This window comes from Lissotriton helveticus, chromosome 10 (genome assembly GCF_964261635.1).
Source record: "Lissotriton helveticus chromosome 10, aLisHel1.1, whole genome shotgun sequence".
NCBI classification, from domain to species: domain Eukaryota; kingdom Metazoa; phylum Chordata; class Amphibia; order Caudata; family Salamandridae; genus Lissotriton; species Lissotriton helveticus.
Window position 1 is genome coordinate 261446478 of NC_136071.1, and position 17123 is coordinate 261463600.

At 43.6% G+C, this 17123-nt stretch overlaps 1 long non-coding RNA gene across 1 annotated transcript in view; it reads left to right on the forward strand.

Annotated features, from left to right (window-relative positions):
- Positions 1-7067: 7067 nt before the first annotated feature.
- LOC144785150 (uncharacterized) overlaps positions 7068-17123 on the forward strand; it is a 53311-nt gene continuing 43255 nt past the window's right edge. The window contains exon 1 of the long non-coding RNA XR_013601782.1: positions 7068-7148. This is a non-coding gene — a long non-coding RNA (uncharacterized LOC144785150). The remainder of the gene's footprint in view (positions 7149-17123) is intronic.

The window sequence follows — 17123 nt, forward strand, 5'->3', positions numbered from 1 at the left end:
CAGATTAAACCCCGGGACCCTCAATGCATCTTTTTCTACCCAAGGAATGTGGGTCTCTTGGAGACATACTATGTTGAATGAGTTTTGGCTAATTATCCCACAAATTTGATCCCTTTTCGCCCTATCATTGAGCCCCGCCACATTCCAAGAACATAACTTTAGCCTAGCCATATTGCGTAACATTCATTTTCTATTCCAATTTCATTGTGTGACAAGACTTCTCATTACACTTACAGCCTCTATTTCTACCATTACGGTTGCCATTTTTGCGTAATTTCACCCCCCTTCCCCTCCCCCTTCCCCCTCCACCCTTAACACCCCGAACCCACCCCCCACCCTCCCACAATTAAGGCAATTAGACTCCATAAGAGTCTATAGTGATGGAAGTGCATTATCCATCCAGTGCTCCAACTTAAACCATGTAGTCCGTGTAACGTGTGAGAGCATCATTTTTTGCCTCCTAGTTTTCCGATTTTCCATATTTTTCCCCCGTCCCCCTTTTTTTTCCTTTTTTTTTAAGCCTTTTTAAACATAGCACACAGGGGAGAGAAAAGGTCTGGCAGACCCTAAAGAGAAGACCCAGAAGAAACATCCTTAAGTGTAATCAAATAGGGTTCTACTTTAAGGAAGAGACGGAATTTATCAATTAAGGCTATCCAAATATTCTTTGGCCTTGATTTCGGAGGTAAAATTTTTTGTCTGGTCTCCATTAATAATCTTCAACCGGGCTGTATTATTTAAAAAGGCCTGGAGTTTCTTGTCTTGAAATGGTTTGATGAGTTGGCGCAAGCGCCACCTCCTCTCAACCGTTGGATGACAAAAATCAGGGCGTACAAAGTATGATATATGCCCACTAGTTCTTTTAGCCTCTGGCCTTGCTTTTTCCCAGATTGCCTGCCTTAGTAAGAAGTTGCCAAAATATACTAAGAGAGCCCTCGGATACCCCCTGGGTTTTTGTGTGTGTCTAACAGTAAGGGCTACACGATGTGCTCGCTGCACCTCTAGTTCCCAATTCCAGGTTGAGAGTTCAGGGAGGGAGTCTTGAAATAGCTTGACCATGAAGGCGCGAGCGTCCCCCCTTCCACTCCTTCAGGAACTCCAAGAACCCGCAGGTTGCTTCGGCGTAAACGATTCTGCATTTCCTCAAGTTTCTACATCACATCCGAAAGTTCTGCCTCATGGGCGTCAATCTGTTCACGATTTGAGGCTGTCTCTGACTCATTCACCACTACTCTAGACTCGAACTCAGTCATTCGATCACTAAAGGATCCCATTTTCCTTGAAAGTTTGCGCACAACACCTTGAACCTTTCGTAGCTCTGCTTGGGCCTTGCGGCCATCGTGGGACGTCTCCTCGCTATGTGCGGCTATGGCTAGCAACACAGTCTCGATAGTAGGCGCAGATGTGTTCTGAGAGGTACTAGGATCCAGACGTTGAGGTAGCCCAGAAGCTGGGCCCTGTATGCAAGCTGGGGTAGCTGATGCCAAAAGATTACTAGTAGGTGTATAGTCCCAAGCCAACTCAGCTGAGTAACGGTGATTCTTTCTATGTCGTAACACCGTTTTTTGAGCCGTTCTATCCTCTTTAGCTCTTGTTTCGTCATCACTGGAATCACTCTGGGGGGACCCTGTATCATTTGACCAACCTAACTCGTCCGAAAAGGAGTAAAAATCACTAGGATATTTATCCTTGTCTTTGTCTTTATCCGGATCGTCTTCACTAATAGTCTCAGACCTGATTTGCAAAGCTTGAGGGTCGTCGATTGCGCCATCTGAAGCGGGTGCCTCTAGTTGCCCTACTTGCCCTACTTGTGCACCTTTGCGAGACCCCAGTGCTATCTGCTTGTATCCTAGAGGATTCAGGAGTGCATGGGCATGGGTGCAGTTGGTTGTTCCCAAGGGTTACAGTGGTTGTATTTTTAGCTGCATTCCTTTGCCCCTTTAAACTAAGCCCACTGTCTTGGGGGGTGCTCACCAGGCTCACCAGGCTCATCGTATCTTCTTTAGCCCCCATATCTTCGGCAGGCCTGCCTCTGTCCGCGTTGTCATTCACACTGGTGTCTGTTACATCTTCAACAACCGTGCTTGCCTGCACAGAGTCGCCCACTGGAATCCGAGCCGGCGTGTGCTGGGCTGCCGGCTGGTTCTTCCCGCTCTGACCCGGAAGGAGCCTCACCGGGGTCTTGCGGAGCAGCTCCACAACCGAGGGCGCACTCTGGCCGCCCTTCCGTGCTGCACCACCGTGGTCGCGAGTCTTCGCAATGGGTGCTGCGGCCGTTGCTGAAGGAGCCTCTGCACCTCTCACAACCGCCTCTGCCGTATCCCGAATGGCCAGCCTTGCCGCTCTTGCCTCTCTCGCCTTCGCGGCCGCCGCTGCAGCCGCAGCAGCATTCTTCGGAGCCATTGCGTCTTCGATGTCTGGGACACCACTCTGCTCCCGGGTAAGAGCGCCGTCCAAGTAGGTCAGGCAGCAGCTCCTATGCCTGTGACCGATATAGCAAAAGGATCACTGAGAGTCCGATTATAGTGCCAAACGCCACTATTTGATTTTTTGATGACAGCTTGTTTTTTTCCAAAGTTCCCCCTGCCAGCATTTTACTTGATTGCTTGACTGTTAATTCCGCGTTTTCCACGTTCGGCGTTACATGGTCCACAATTCAATATTCCATGACCATGAGCACTGGACAGTCCGCACCTCGGTCTCAAGGGGCCGCCATCTTGCCTCCCATCATGTCGGAATCCAAACCAAACGTATTTTTTTGTTTATTTATTTATTTATTTTTAAATAATTTTAGATACCCCTGAAGAAGGTCAACATGACCGAAATGCATTGGGTGAAGTGAAATAATGGATTAACAAAGTTTCTACACGTGCCTGAGGATAGGCCCGGATGGGCAATTCGAGAGCAATTAATATGCGTGAAAATTTGGAAACTTATTTTCTGTGACGCGACGGACTAACATGAATAGAACATTGAATAAAAATTGGATGAACCAGAGTTTACTATGGAGTACGTGTTTAAATTTGAAACAAATGCGCATGGGGCTGTGCAACTCCTTTGTGACACGGAAGTCACGTGTCACAACTTCCTACACATAAACAATCACTGGCGTTTAGCTGTTTTCAAGTGTGCTGCACAATGCAGGCAATGGCTATTGAAAGAAACACATACTCATGGACAACTCATTAAAAAAGCAATGGACTGTAATGATATCAAAAGGGTTGATTTTTAATATAATTATAAAAGATATGTGGATACATCTGATTCAATAAAAAGATAATTGCATGATATGAATAAACATGAATTATTCGAACAATAGATATCAAACAAACATATCAGTATACATAAAAAGTGGAATAGAAGACTTTTTCTTAAAAATAATTTCTCCAATGCAGGAAGTATCTAAGGCTGTATGTCTACGCGTTTCGACAAAAACATTTGTCTTCCTCAGGACAGTTCGATATCAGCCATTATTTCTAAAATAGAGAAGTTATAGATTATTGGGTACGTGGTAGATGGGGTGGGTAAGGCACCTCTCCTTTTATATCTGGAGACGGTATGTGATGGCTGTTTAGACAGTAATCACTGCTGTCTTCCTACCACTGCCCACAAATACTCTTCACGCTTTTTTTAATAAAAAATAAAGGACAGAATTCCTCGTTGTTTTCTTTAAAAGAACGATGTTTCAATTTAGGCTTTTAACCGGTGATCAGAAGAACGCTAGGAGTAAAGAGAAACAGTGGTATGCGTTTCCTTTGTTGTTCTCTCAAACAGGCGGCTATATCTCGTACATCAGCTGTCGTGTAATACTATATGAGAGGTGAAAGGTAACAGACGCCGGGCTGTAAAACGCAGTCTCCCTCCGTTCCGCTTGTTTTTCAAAAGATGAAAGTGATTCAAAATGATTGCAGGTTCCAAGTAAATACCTGTCTTGCAGTGATCACTGGAACACGAGCAAGGCGGAAAGCATGGTGGTTCTCAGCTCCGCTTGCGTTCCAAAGGGCGGTTACAGCTCAAAGGAAAAAGCCGATGTATGAGACGCGGATTTCGAAGTAGCTCTGTCCTCCTCAGCAGTTCGTGCAGGAAACAATCGTCTGTTACCTTTCACCTCTCATATAGTATTACACGACAGCTGATGTACGAGATATAGCCGCCTGTTTGAGAGAACAACAAAGGAAACGCATACCACTGTTTCTCTTTACTCCTAGCGTTCTTCTGATCACCGGTTAAAAGCCTAAATTGAAACATCGTTCTTTTAAAGAAAACAATGAGGAATTCTGTCCTTTATTTTTTATTAAAAAAAGCGTGAAGAGTATTTGTGGGCAGTGGTAGGAAGACAGCAGTGATTACTGTCTAAACAGCCATCACATACCGTCTCCAGATATAAAAGGAGAGGTGCCTTACCCACCCCATCTACCACGTACCCAATAATCTATAACTTCTCTATTTTAGAAATAATGGCTGATATCGAACTGTCCTGAGGAAGACAAATGTTTTTGTCGAAACGCGTAGACATACAGCCTTAGATACTTCCTGCATTGGAGAAATTATTTTTAAGAAAAAGTCTTCTATTCCACTTTTTATGTATACTGATATGTTTGTTTGATATCTATTGTTCGAATAATTCATGTTTATTCATATCATGCAATTATCTTTTTATTGAATCAGATGTATCCACATATCTTTTATAATTATATTAAAAATCAACCCTTTTGATATCATTACTGTCCATTGCTTTTTTAATGAGTTGTCCATGAGTATGTGTTTCTTTCAATAGCCATTGCTTGTTCCTATTTGTCTGCCTGGGTAGATACCTTTGCACAAAAACTGTTTTCCCTGACCCAGGAGTACGATCCAAATCAGGGGGTCCTTGTTACCCACAAAAAAAAAAAAAAAAAAAAAATGCTGCACAATGCAGCACACATGGAAACAACAAAAACAAGGCAAAATTAAACATTTATTCTCATTGCGAAAGGTTTTCCCTGGTCTTAATTTTGGTGCTGCCCCATATTAACATCACCCTTGTAAATATGGGGCAGCATCAAAATCAATGGGTGTTGCGGAGGAACGCTCACTGCTACACCCATTGCCCTCCCCTTTCACGCTAAGCATAGCATGAAAGGGTGCCTTATTTACAAGGCAGCGTTAAGCCACACTAAGTGGCTTAATGCTGCCTTGTAAATAAGCTGAAGCCCCTATCGCCACCACAGGATTGGGAAAAGTGATATTGTGGTGCAATAGGGGCTTGGAAATATGCCTCTCAGTTTGTTGTGTATCAAAGGGGGGATCTTTGGGCAGGTTATCAAAATGGAGTCTGACAATGGATGGCACAAAATGGTACCATGCACCAGGCCATGTGCCCGATTTGCCCCCCCAAAATCGTCAGTGCACACACACAGAAAAGTTGGAGCACACAGGCACACAGAGACAGATTAGCTGCTACGTAATGCTTATGTCCAAGCTCCACCAAACTTTAAAGGTGGTTCTTTAGGGTTCAAAAATGTTGACTATTGTGCTCAACTGCATATATCTTTGTTTGGCTTCAAGACCACCATCAATCATAATATAGCCCAATGCTTATCCACAGATGCTGATAATGGCGCCACTGTGCACCCTTAGTGCCCCAGAGTTAGGGCCCACCTGAATTTATAATGCGATTTAGGACCACCTGAACTGTGGGTAGTCTGTAACTGTTTCCTCCTGTACTACAGTTTCTGGAGAGTCCACACAACCCCGTGTCGCCCTTCCAAAGGGCACCTTGGAGGCCATGCAAAAGGTGTTCCACATCTTCAGTGGTGCACATTTGGTGGCCCTCTTTAGTACTTTTGGCCCCAGTGCCTGTTTTAGTAATATTAGGACGGCATACAGACAAATGTATTCCCTTGGTTTCATTGGTCACTCCCCTCTGTCACTCACGGAAAGCCGACATATGAATATGCATTCACTGCTGAAGCTGGTACTCATTCACGTTTCAGAAAAGATCATAAGGTCTCTTCTGGAATACAACAATTTAGTGCATCTATCTTGCAGAACACGTGTTGGTAGTACTAGGACCCCATTTCTGTAATATGACCCCTCTTTAGAGTTGCAGGAAATGAACGTCAATGTTATGGCAATGGTTGGATGTCAAGCAGTAAAACAGAGAATAAACAGAGGCAAATTTGCTGCTCTGTAATATAGCTTGACTTTGGAGAAAGTAATAATGGATAGTGGAGGCCTGCAACATGCTGTGAGTAATGACGTTTAGTACCTTCTCAATGAGTAGAAAATATTAGTAGAGCGAAAGCACGTAGTATTATGCCTTCCAATGGTGGGTCTGCCGGTGTTGCCGCCTACAGTTAATAGATGTGTGACACTGCCGATTATGCCCTCCCGGGGGAGAGCGAGTGGGGGGGGGGGGTGACTAGCTTCACAAGGTTTCAAACTTCTGGTTAGCCAATCTTTATTGATAGCAAGTGGCTGTTGGGTCAGTGCTCTTGATTCATCGTTTCAGTGGGATGTGCTTAGATTTTAACAAATGATCTGTGGTTATCATTTGATATGGATGCAAAACATTCCATTTGCTCAGGTGAAAGAGCAGTTCTGAGCTATGAAGTCCTGGCTCTTTCGATCTCTAAGATGGGTTCAGTCTTCCATTTCCATATAGCATTTTCGATGCCCCAGGAGGACTGCTTAGTAGATTGAGATGAAAAAGTTGCACACACTTGATATTTTGGGTGTTAATCACCGGTTCCTTTGCAGACTAAGGGCCTGATTTCGATTGTGGGGTACCTGGTCCAGCTGTCGCTTTTTCGACAGTTTGTCCACCTTCTGTATTTAGATGCTGGTGATTTGATGGATGAAAGACTGTCGGAGTGCCACCAACTCTGCTAGGTCTGTTCACCAGCGTCGATGGCGCAATAGGCAAAAGCAGCTGTCGGAGGGAGTATCACCAGTTTGTCCACTGAGCAATTCATGATGTGCCTTCCCACCGACGTGACAGTGGCGGTAAACTTCAATAACTGAGTTAGCAGATTGGAAGGAATATATGTCTGAAACTCACTTTTTAACACTTCCTTTTCCGCCAAGGACCTGATATTCCAAGTTCTGCCACTGCTAGTGCTGCATGATGACAAACAAAATCAACACCGCCGTGGACGGAATTGACGGTAAGCTCTACTTTTACCTGTTACCTTTTGATTTGTCTGTTAACATTTGCACTGGATTTGGACATTTTTAAATCTCTCTTGCAAGCAAATGCATACCAATGTACAATGCATATGTTTGTGATGTTGATGTATATGAAATGTAAAGAAATGTAATGTAATGTGCATTTATATAGCGCAGCTGTCACCCCAAGGGTATCCTGGCGCTTAGATTACTGAGCAGCGAGTAGAAAGGCTGAGAAGGCACGGTCTACTCTGTAGGGAACAATCTGGTTTACAATTCCTTCCTGAAGCATGACAGGGAGTTCAATTGTCTAAGCTCCAGGGGAAGTGCGTTCCAAAGTCGAGATGCTGTGAAACTAAAGGATCTGCCTCCAATTCGGACTTTCTTAACATGGGGAACACAGACCAAATTTGCAGAAGAGGAGCGCAGGGATCTAACAGGAGAGTACCATACAAATTTCCTTTGTAGTACTTTAGGTCCGATTTTGTTTACTGCCCTGTAGACAAACAGAGTGCCTTAAACTGCACTCTTTGTGCAACAGGCAGCCTTTGAAGGTCCTTGAGGGCCAGAGAGGCCGAGGCACCACCTGCCCAGTTTAATGCCAGCTTAGCCACCATAGTCTGTAATCTTTGTAATTTCTCGGTCAGAGAGGCTGGGGCACCTAAAAGAAGTGCATTACAATAGTCTATTCTGCTTAAGACAATGCTCCAAACCACTTGAGGTCTGGTGATAGTGGGCAAAAACTGAAGTATCTTTCGCAAGGCTCGAAGCAGAGATAGACAGGTGCTCACCATTCTATTCACATGGGAGTCCAGTTGTAAATTGCTATCCATCAGTACTCCTAAATTGCTCTCTGTGTTAGCGGACATTAAGGAGTTATTGGCCGAGCCAGGTCAAAAGTCTGCTGGAAGAGGACGCTGAATTCTACCTGCCGTACAGCATAGTACTTCAGTTTTTTCCTCATTAAATTGTAAAGAATTCTGTTTCAGCCAGTCTGCCATTTGATGCAGACAGTTGTGGAACTTTTCCAGAGACACTGCGTTATTGCCCTCAACAGTGAAGACAAGCTGAGTGTCATCGCATAATTGATGACATTGATGTTTAACATCTCTGTGCTGGGAGAAAAATGGCGACATAGTCACCGCCTGCTGCCTATTGAAGAGATAGGAATGTAACCAGTCTCGCGCCCTGCCTGCATCCCCCAATTCCTCCAATCTCCTAATCAGGATCTGGTGGTTAACCGTGTCGAACGCGGCCGACATGTCAAGCAGCACTAAAAAGGCTGTCTGACCGCTGTCGGCCCACATTCTCAGGTCATCCAAGACTGCCACCAAGGCAGTCTCGGTCCTGTGTCCAGGGCGAAACCCAAATTGGACTTCATCCAGCAACTCATTATACTCAACATACTTTGAGAGAGATTTGGTCACTACCCTCTCCAGAATCTTGATTGGGTAGGGTAGCAGGGAAATGGGTCTATAGTTAGAGGGACACTAGGGATCCAGTGTGGCCTTTTTTAGCAGTGGGGAGAAAACTGCCCTTTTCCAGCGATCCGGAACTACAGCTGTAGTTAGAGATTGACCACAGATGTGATATAAAAGCGGGAAGAGTTCACCTCTGAACAATTTCCAAAACTTGTGTGGGAGTGGGTCCATAGGGGAACCTGAGGAAACGCCGGCAGCAATTGCATAAAAATCCTCTCGTGAGGGCATCGGAAAATGGTCCAGAACAGTCATGTGTTCCTTATCAATTATACCATAACTTAATGAGGTGTCATTCTCTGTATGTTGGTACCCATCCCCATCCACCGGGGATTTAAGTCCTGTTAAAATTTTACTGATTTTTTCCTCGAAGAAAATTGCCAAATTATCACAAAGTTCTTGTGAAGCTGGAATGTTAGATTTAGCACAATCTGAGTTGGACAGGCCTCTAACTAAGTTAAATAAAGTTTGTGATTTGTTAGCTGAGTGAAGAATAGTCTCCTCAAGGTATTTAGCCTTGGCTTTGCCTATTGACTCTTTATAGGTATGAAGCAGATTTTTTAGAGCTGCCTTATCTGTCTCTAAGTAGTTCTTCCTCCACTTCCTTTCAGCTTATTTACAGCTAGTCTTCATCAGCCTCAGCTCTTCATTATACCATGGGGCAGAAGGCTTTTTACAGCTTTTAGCTTTTCTCAACGGCGCTAGTTGGTCTAGCGAGTTAGAAATCTGATGACATGGTTTCAAATAATTCACTTCCGCCGAGTTGTGCATGACATAGCTGTCATTAACAAGCCGGGGGAGGTCTGCTAGTTTGAGTATTTTAGACCACTCTCTACTAGCTCAAGTGGCTGACCTGTAACCATCTTTTTGATGGTGGTTGGCTGCTTTCAAGGAAAAAAGAACCAAGAAATGGTCGGTCCAACATTGTGGGAGTATTTCTTGTACAACTATATCATTTTCATCTGCAAAGACTAGATCAAGCACTTGGCCTTTCTGGTGAGTAGGATATAATACCAGTTGTTGAAGACTGACATTCTTACAGGCCTGACAAAGCTTTTTAAAAGCAGTGTCAAGAGTGCCATTCTCCAAGAGATTAAAATCTCCGATGATCAATAGCTTAGAATTTGAATTCGCTAAGCTATATATCGCATCAATCAGTACTTGATAGGCATGAGCATCTCCCCCTGGTAGTCTATAGCAAAGTAAGCCAGTACATAAAACACCACTGGTGTCTTTAAGTAAGAACCCTAGTGACTCAATCCCCGGGATGTCCTCTACGCAAAGAGGGGTGAAGTTCCAGGTTTGCTTATATATAAATCCTACTCCTCCCCAGTTCCATCCCATCTAGGTTTATGGCAGATTTTATAGCCTGGAGGGCAGGCAAAGCAAAGCTCGATTTCACTATCCACTTGCGTCCAGGTCTCAGTAAGAAAGAGTGTGTCGAGGTTATAGTCCTCCAGTAGATTAAAAATCTACGTGTGATGTTTGACCAAAGATCTAGCATTAATCAGCCCACAGTTAAGAGTCCCTACTGTAGTTTTCTTTGGGGTGGTTCATACCTGACCCAATGCCTGTATAGCTAGTCATGGTCCTATCCCTCTGGTTGTCAAGCCGAACAAGCTCATTTCTGGAATAGACCAATCGAAGGGTATGTCTGGAGCACAGACGGGCGCAGACGGGTTTGCCTTTGGTGCGCGCACGGCGCGCTTGCACCACCTCCATTAAATAGGGAGAGTGCAAACAATAACTAGAGCGCTAGCCAAGATGGCCGTGCTCCAGTGACTCGCTCTCACAAACGAGTACACCGGCACATCGAGGGAGCATAAGCAGCAGCAGAAGAGGTAAATAGTGCTGTTAAAGAATAGTTTTAAAAACGTACAGTGCCCACTAAAAAGAATTAAGCAGCTTTGATGTCAAAATCACAATATAACTGTTGCATTTAGAACAATGGATTGAACGCAATGCGAAGTAATCATAAACTAACCACGCGCTTGCACCACCTCCAATAAATAGGGAGAGTGCAAACAACAACTAGAGCGCTACCCAAGATGGCCGTGCTCCGGTGACTCGCTCTTACAGACGAGTACACCAGCACATCGAGGGAGCGTGAGCAGCAGCAGCAGAAGAGGTAAATAGTGCAGTTATTAAAAGTGTCTGTTAAAGAATAAATTTAAAATCGCACAGTGCCCACTAAAAAGAATTAAGCAGCTTTAATGTCAAAATCACAATATAACTGTCGCATTTAGAACAATACATTGAACGCACTGCGGAGTAATCATAAAATGGAAATACACCTTTATGATCACATTGTATGTGTAAATGTGGTGCAAGCTGCCTTAAAAAATGGACACTTGCACAAAAAAAGGATATAAATTCCAAAAATCACCATACAGATGTGTTTAACTACATTTCGAAAATTGTCACATTAAAAAGAAATGCAGGACTCATAATTGGGATAAGTGCAATGTAACATGATGTAGAAATTGCAGTACACAAGGTGTAACCTTTACCTTATAAATTATCGGGACACTCTCGTAGTAGTTGTGTGCTTTATACATCTCACAATTCATTCATTCAAATTACCAGTAAAATCTATGTCAGTCCCAAATTTGAAGTATTCAATGTCTACATCCTTGTAACATTTACCCTTTTCTAGTGCAAGTATTGTACTGTATCTAATTTCAATTGTCACAATATTTTTTAAGGGATAAAGCATATGTGTTCAGTAATCAAAGCGAAACAAACACACCTGTAGTAACACATCCCCAAAAAATTGCAAACATTAATTGGTGCAAGTGGCCATTACTATGATGAATGCCTGCACCCAAATTCAAATGACCATCACAAACAATGTTAAACAATGTATGCACTTAACAAAGAAGACATTAAATAATCTGTTGTATGACCTGCCAGCATGGTAAAGAAAAATAAGTACTTCACATTTTCGTCAGAAACATTACAAGAAATGAAACAGTTGCAAATGAAAATTAATGACGGGACTAACATGATGAAATCAAAATTATGGATTTATTCCAAACAATGAGATACGTTTCTCAATATACATCAAATGCCAAATGGCAGACCATAACTTTTCAACAAAGTCCAGTGCACTGTTGTGCGGTGGCACAAAGCTTGCCTCCTGATTCACATCCAATGGGAACCTCCTCAGGAAAGGGCATCTAGAGGTCAGAGCAGGCACCTCAAAGATCCTACTTGGGAGGTGGTTTGGGTTTTGGAGGGTTGGTCTTGAGTTTGAGAGGGGAGGTTGCATTTCGGAGGGGTACTTCTGGCTTTAATAGGGGTTGTTTCTGGTTTGGGAGGGGTGGGTTGGGAGTTGTACGGGTAGCTTTGCATATGGTAGGGGGCCTGGGGCTTGGAATGGTTCAGGGCAAGGGCAAAAAGGACATCTTTTATCAGCAAATGGGTAGGATGTTTGACAGGGAGTTGGAGTTGGGAGGGAGAGGGAGTGGCAGTGTCTGATGTGAATGTTGTGAGGTGACACAAAGCTTGCCTCCAAATTCACAGTCAATGGGAACCTCCTCAAGAAGGTGCATCTAGCAGAGCAGGCACCTCAAAGATATTACTTGGGAGGGGTTTGGGTTTTGGAGTGGTGGTCTTGAGTTTGAAAGGGGAGTTTGCAATTTGGAGGGGTACTTATGGTTTTAGTAGGGGTTGTTTCTGGTTTGGAAGAAGGTAGGTTGGGATTTTGTAGGGGTAGCTTTGCATTTGGTAGGGTGTTGGGGTGTTGTTGGGGTAGCTTTGCATTCAGTAGGGAGGTTAGGGCTTGGAAGGGCAAAAAGGACATCTTTTATCGGCAAATGGGTAGGATGTTTGACAGGGAGTTGGGTTTGGGAGATAGAGGGAGTGACAGTGTCTGATGTGAATGTATCTGTTGAGAGTGCAGGTGCCTTTGAGTCTGGTGTATGTCATGCACATTTGGGTGTGTGTTGCTTCCTAGGTGTCTGTGAGAACGTGGGCGTTTGTGTTTTCCGGGTGTGGATTCTAGTGTGTGTGTGTGGATGGGAGTTCTGTGGAGGTGCTGGGTGTGGTTGTGGTGACTGTGGGTGTGCTGATGGTGGTGCATGTGGGTGTGACGATGAGTAAAGTGTCTGGGTGTGCCCGTAGTGGTTTAGGTGGGTGCAGTGTCTGTGGGTGTGCTGGTGGTGGTTCAGGTAGGTGAGGTTTATAGGTGTGCTGGTGGTGGGGGCTGTGCATGTGTGTAGTGATGGGTGCGGTGTCTATGGGTGTGCTGGTGGTGGTGCATGTGGGTGTGGTGGTGGGTGTGATGCGGTATCTGTAGGTGTGTTGGTGGTGGTGCATGTGGATGTGGTGGCTGTATGTTTGGGTGTGTGCCTGTGTTTTTTCTGTCTCTGTGTATAGGTGTGTGTGTGCTGCTTGTATGTGTTGAAGTGGGTGTGTGCAAAGGTGTGGGTGTGCTTGGGACAGGGCTGGGAACGGGGAATGGGGAATTGGAATGGGTGGGAGGTGGGGCACAAGATTGGGGTGGTTGGAAGCCTGCGGTCAGTGAGGAGGCTGGACCTTGAAAAGATCGCTGTAGGCCAGACAAACCACTGTGAATGCTTTCCAGGTGAGCTAACATTTGTTGCATATGGCAACTAAGCCCCTGCATAGGATTCAGGAGTGCTGTCTGGCCTGCAGCAAAGCTGCAGAGAAGGTCAATAGACTCCTCAGTCAGCGTAGGAGGGGGGCATTGGAGGGTTGAGGCGCCTGTGACAAAGGAGACCCCAGCCCTTTTAAGGGGGAGAGATTGGCCAACTGGGGGGCGAGAGAGGTCAGATAGAAATGAATATTTGAGTGGCAGACATGGATGCAGGTGTAACTGGAGCAGTAGCGTCCGCCATCAATAGGTGCTCGTCGCTTGGGGAGGCGCCAAAAGGAGATATCGATCTGGTGGACTCTATACTAGTCCCCTCATCCTTTGTGCCACTATTTCCCTCGGTGTCGTGCCTCTCAATAGTTGAGACACAGTTGCTAGCTGCTGCCCCACCTACGTGGCCAATATATCCTTTGCCTGCTCTGGATGATGCTCAAAAGACATATGCAATACCTTTATTATAGCTATGTGAATAGAACTGATCAATAACGTTGAACTCAAAATATTTTCCTAGGTTTCCATATTGCACCTGCTACAAAGCTCACAAACTTTTTCTTTACATCCTCATCTAATGCATCTAGGGAACATCTTCTGAAACCATTTGGTCACAATTATGAAATTCCCTATGATAGCTCCGACATCATATATTATCTTGTCTCTTAACCATATTCAAATCTCTAAATGAACTGTTGAACACCTCTGAATTGTTGGCCTTTCTTTACAGGATAGTGAACTAATGTTAACAATAAGGATATATGCCCAAACTACCTTTGGACACTGTGTCTACAATTTAAAAAAAGCTGCATGACATACACTAAAAGTAAAATATGAATCCATGTGAGTCAACAAATAGTGCAATGTTGTACCAATATTTGTAGACACTGAAAACCTGTCTCCTTTGTTTGACAATTTCCCCATGGTAATACTTACCTCAAATAACTCAAGTACAGTACAAATGAACAACGCATTATGTAATTTCCATACTGAAGTAGCTCATCAATGTATCACACACTATATATTTACCTATGATGTTTAAAAAATGTAGACATCTTGTTACTGTGGATTTACAAGTGACTCCAATAGCATGAGTTAATAAATAGGGCTTGATACATTTCTAATCCACTTTAGTACAGCACAATTACTTATTCACATTTGACTCCAAAATATAACAATTTATTTCAAGGTTGTCTCACTATTGTGAAATGTTTTAACAAGATATGGTGGCTTTCACCTTAGGCGAAAAGTGGTACCATATCACAGTAATATGACATATGCTGCTTCACGTATGATACCCACATCAAAGAATCAAATACAAGTCACAAGATGAAACAGATCACACCTTGATGCATTTCATCATTTTCCAAATGAGTCATCAAGATCAGACACTACAACATCAGTCAGAATACTCTTTATTCGATTTTTGTTAAAATCATAAAAGACATAAAACAAACACAAATACAATTACTATTATAACATTACACAATCATAGTAAAAAACAGATTTCTACATATTGATTACATTTCCTCAGGTTATTTCTCCCTAATACAAATATATTTACAAATTTTAAAAAGTATCCTTTAAGAACAATTTTAAGTTTAAAAATGGTCTATCCGGGGTAATCTTTTTTTCCTCGATCTAAATGCAGCAGTTAAAAAACTCGCAACACTAAACATAGTGTAAGTATCCGCTAGCATTTGGAGAAAGATTAACGCTGGCCTAACTTGAGAAAAGCCCGCCGCTTTCAACACAGGGAATAGATATTTTTTCCTTTCACTACTAAAAAAGTCACAAAAAAATAAAAAATGGAGGGTGTCTTGGACTGAAAATTGATCACATCCGCATGGTGGGCCATCATCAGGTTTTGACCACACCGGAAAGTTTCCTAGGGAGTACGGAATTAAGTTCATCCTAAATTTAGTTAAGAGAAGTCTATGGAGAGGATTAGTCACAATTTTTAAATAGGGTTCCATGGTGGGCGAAATAGTTAGGGCAATGTGTGCCCTCACCATGGGTTTCCTCAATTCCAATTCTTCTCTATCCATACAAGCCCTTTCCAGAAACATCTGCTTAATCAAACTGACATCCTCCCTCCTAATACTAGTTGGGTCATTAAAAAGTTCCGGCCTCCCCAGCATAAATAATGTAGATTTAATATATTTTAGCCAGGGGATTCTCATGGCGTTATCCCTTGCGATGACGTCCTTAAGGATGGCGTGGTTTAAAGTTAGCTCGGGGTTCAACCATGTTTTGACCCAAAAAAGGAGGGGGGCTAATTTTAATTTGTCAGAGATATATGGTAAGCCTATTTCCTCATGAATAGAAAAAATCGGTGTGGAGTCAGGGACAAATAAGATGTTCCTAATGATGCCATTTTCTATCCTTTGTAACTTAGCCGTCTCTACATAGCCCCAAATAGCAGATCCATACATAGCAATTGGGACGCACTTACTATTATATATTTTGATTAGCGCCTCCAATGGTTTGGCTCCCAGTCTTTTTGCAAAAGCCAACACAGCTGATGTGGATCGTGCTAGACTAAGACTTTTTGCTTTAATCTGGGGGGCCCAAGACCCTCTTTGGTCAAAAAGGACTCCCAGATAAGGAAAGACTGGAACCCTAGAAAGAATCTCCCCTTTGCAAATAAAAGATTTTTTCTGGCACATATTCACTTTGCGACCAATAATCATAGTATGGGACTTGGAGACGTTAATTTTCAAATCTAGGTTCTCCATGAAAGAACCAAAACGGTCCAGAAGGATCTGTAAACTAATCCCTGTGCGGGCTATCAGGACGGCATCGTCCGCGTATAGGAGGGCTGGGATCTGCACTCCTCCTACACGTGGGACATCCGCCGATCCTGTTTCTAAGTGTTTCTCCAGGCCATTTATATAAATAGTAAAAAGAAGGGGGGCCAAGATACAGCCCTGGCGCACCCCTTTTTCAGATTTAAAACTTTCCGTGCACCTTCCATCCCTGGTGACTCTTATTTTTGCCTCAAGATCTTGGTGTAGCCTTGCCATAAATGCCACCAAGGACTCCTCTATACCTAGCTCCAAGAGAATAGACCATAACTTACTCCTATTCACCAGATCGAAGGCCGAGGAAAGGTCCATAAATGCCAGGTAAACTGACCCCTCCCCGGCCACCGTGTACCTGGAGACTAGAAGATGGAGATTGGAGCATTGTTCCAATGTCCCTCTATTCTCACGAAAGCCGTATTGAATATTCGAGAGTCCCCCATTCAGATCTAAATTTTCCCTTAGTTGAACCAATAGGACTCTACCTAAGATTTTAAAAGTAGAGTCAATAAGGGAAATTGGGCGATAACACCCAGGGTCCTCTCGGTTTCCCTTCTTAAAGATGGGAACTATTATGGATGTTGCCCATGTTTGAGGTAGGAATCCTTCGGCTGCTGCTCTAAACACTCTGGACAGGACTTTACTCCAGATTACTGGGCAGAATTTAAAAAAGTCTGCCGGAACACCGTCAGGGCCAGGGGCCTTATTTTTTGTGGTATCCATAATGGCCTTTAGGACACGCTCTTCCGTAAATGCCACCCTGATTGCACCATGGGCAGTTTCACTAGCAGTTAGGCAAGTTGAAGGTTCACCCCCATAAATATTGCTAAAATGCTGTACCCATCTCTCATCAGGGATGACACAGTCTGTGTTCAGATTGTTCTCCCCTGTAAAAAAAGGATGATTAATAATTTCCCAGAAATGTTTACTATCTTTTAAAACATCAACGTTGAGTAAATCATTCCAAGCATTATTCTTAATCTCATCTTTCCTTGCCCTCACGTTGGCTTTATAAGCCCGTCTCAGATGAGAGATTAGCTCTTTGTCCCTTTCTTTAGCCTTAAGAGCCAATTTCAATTCTCT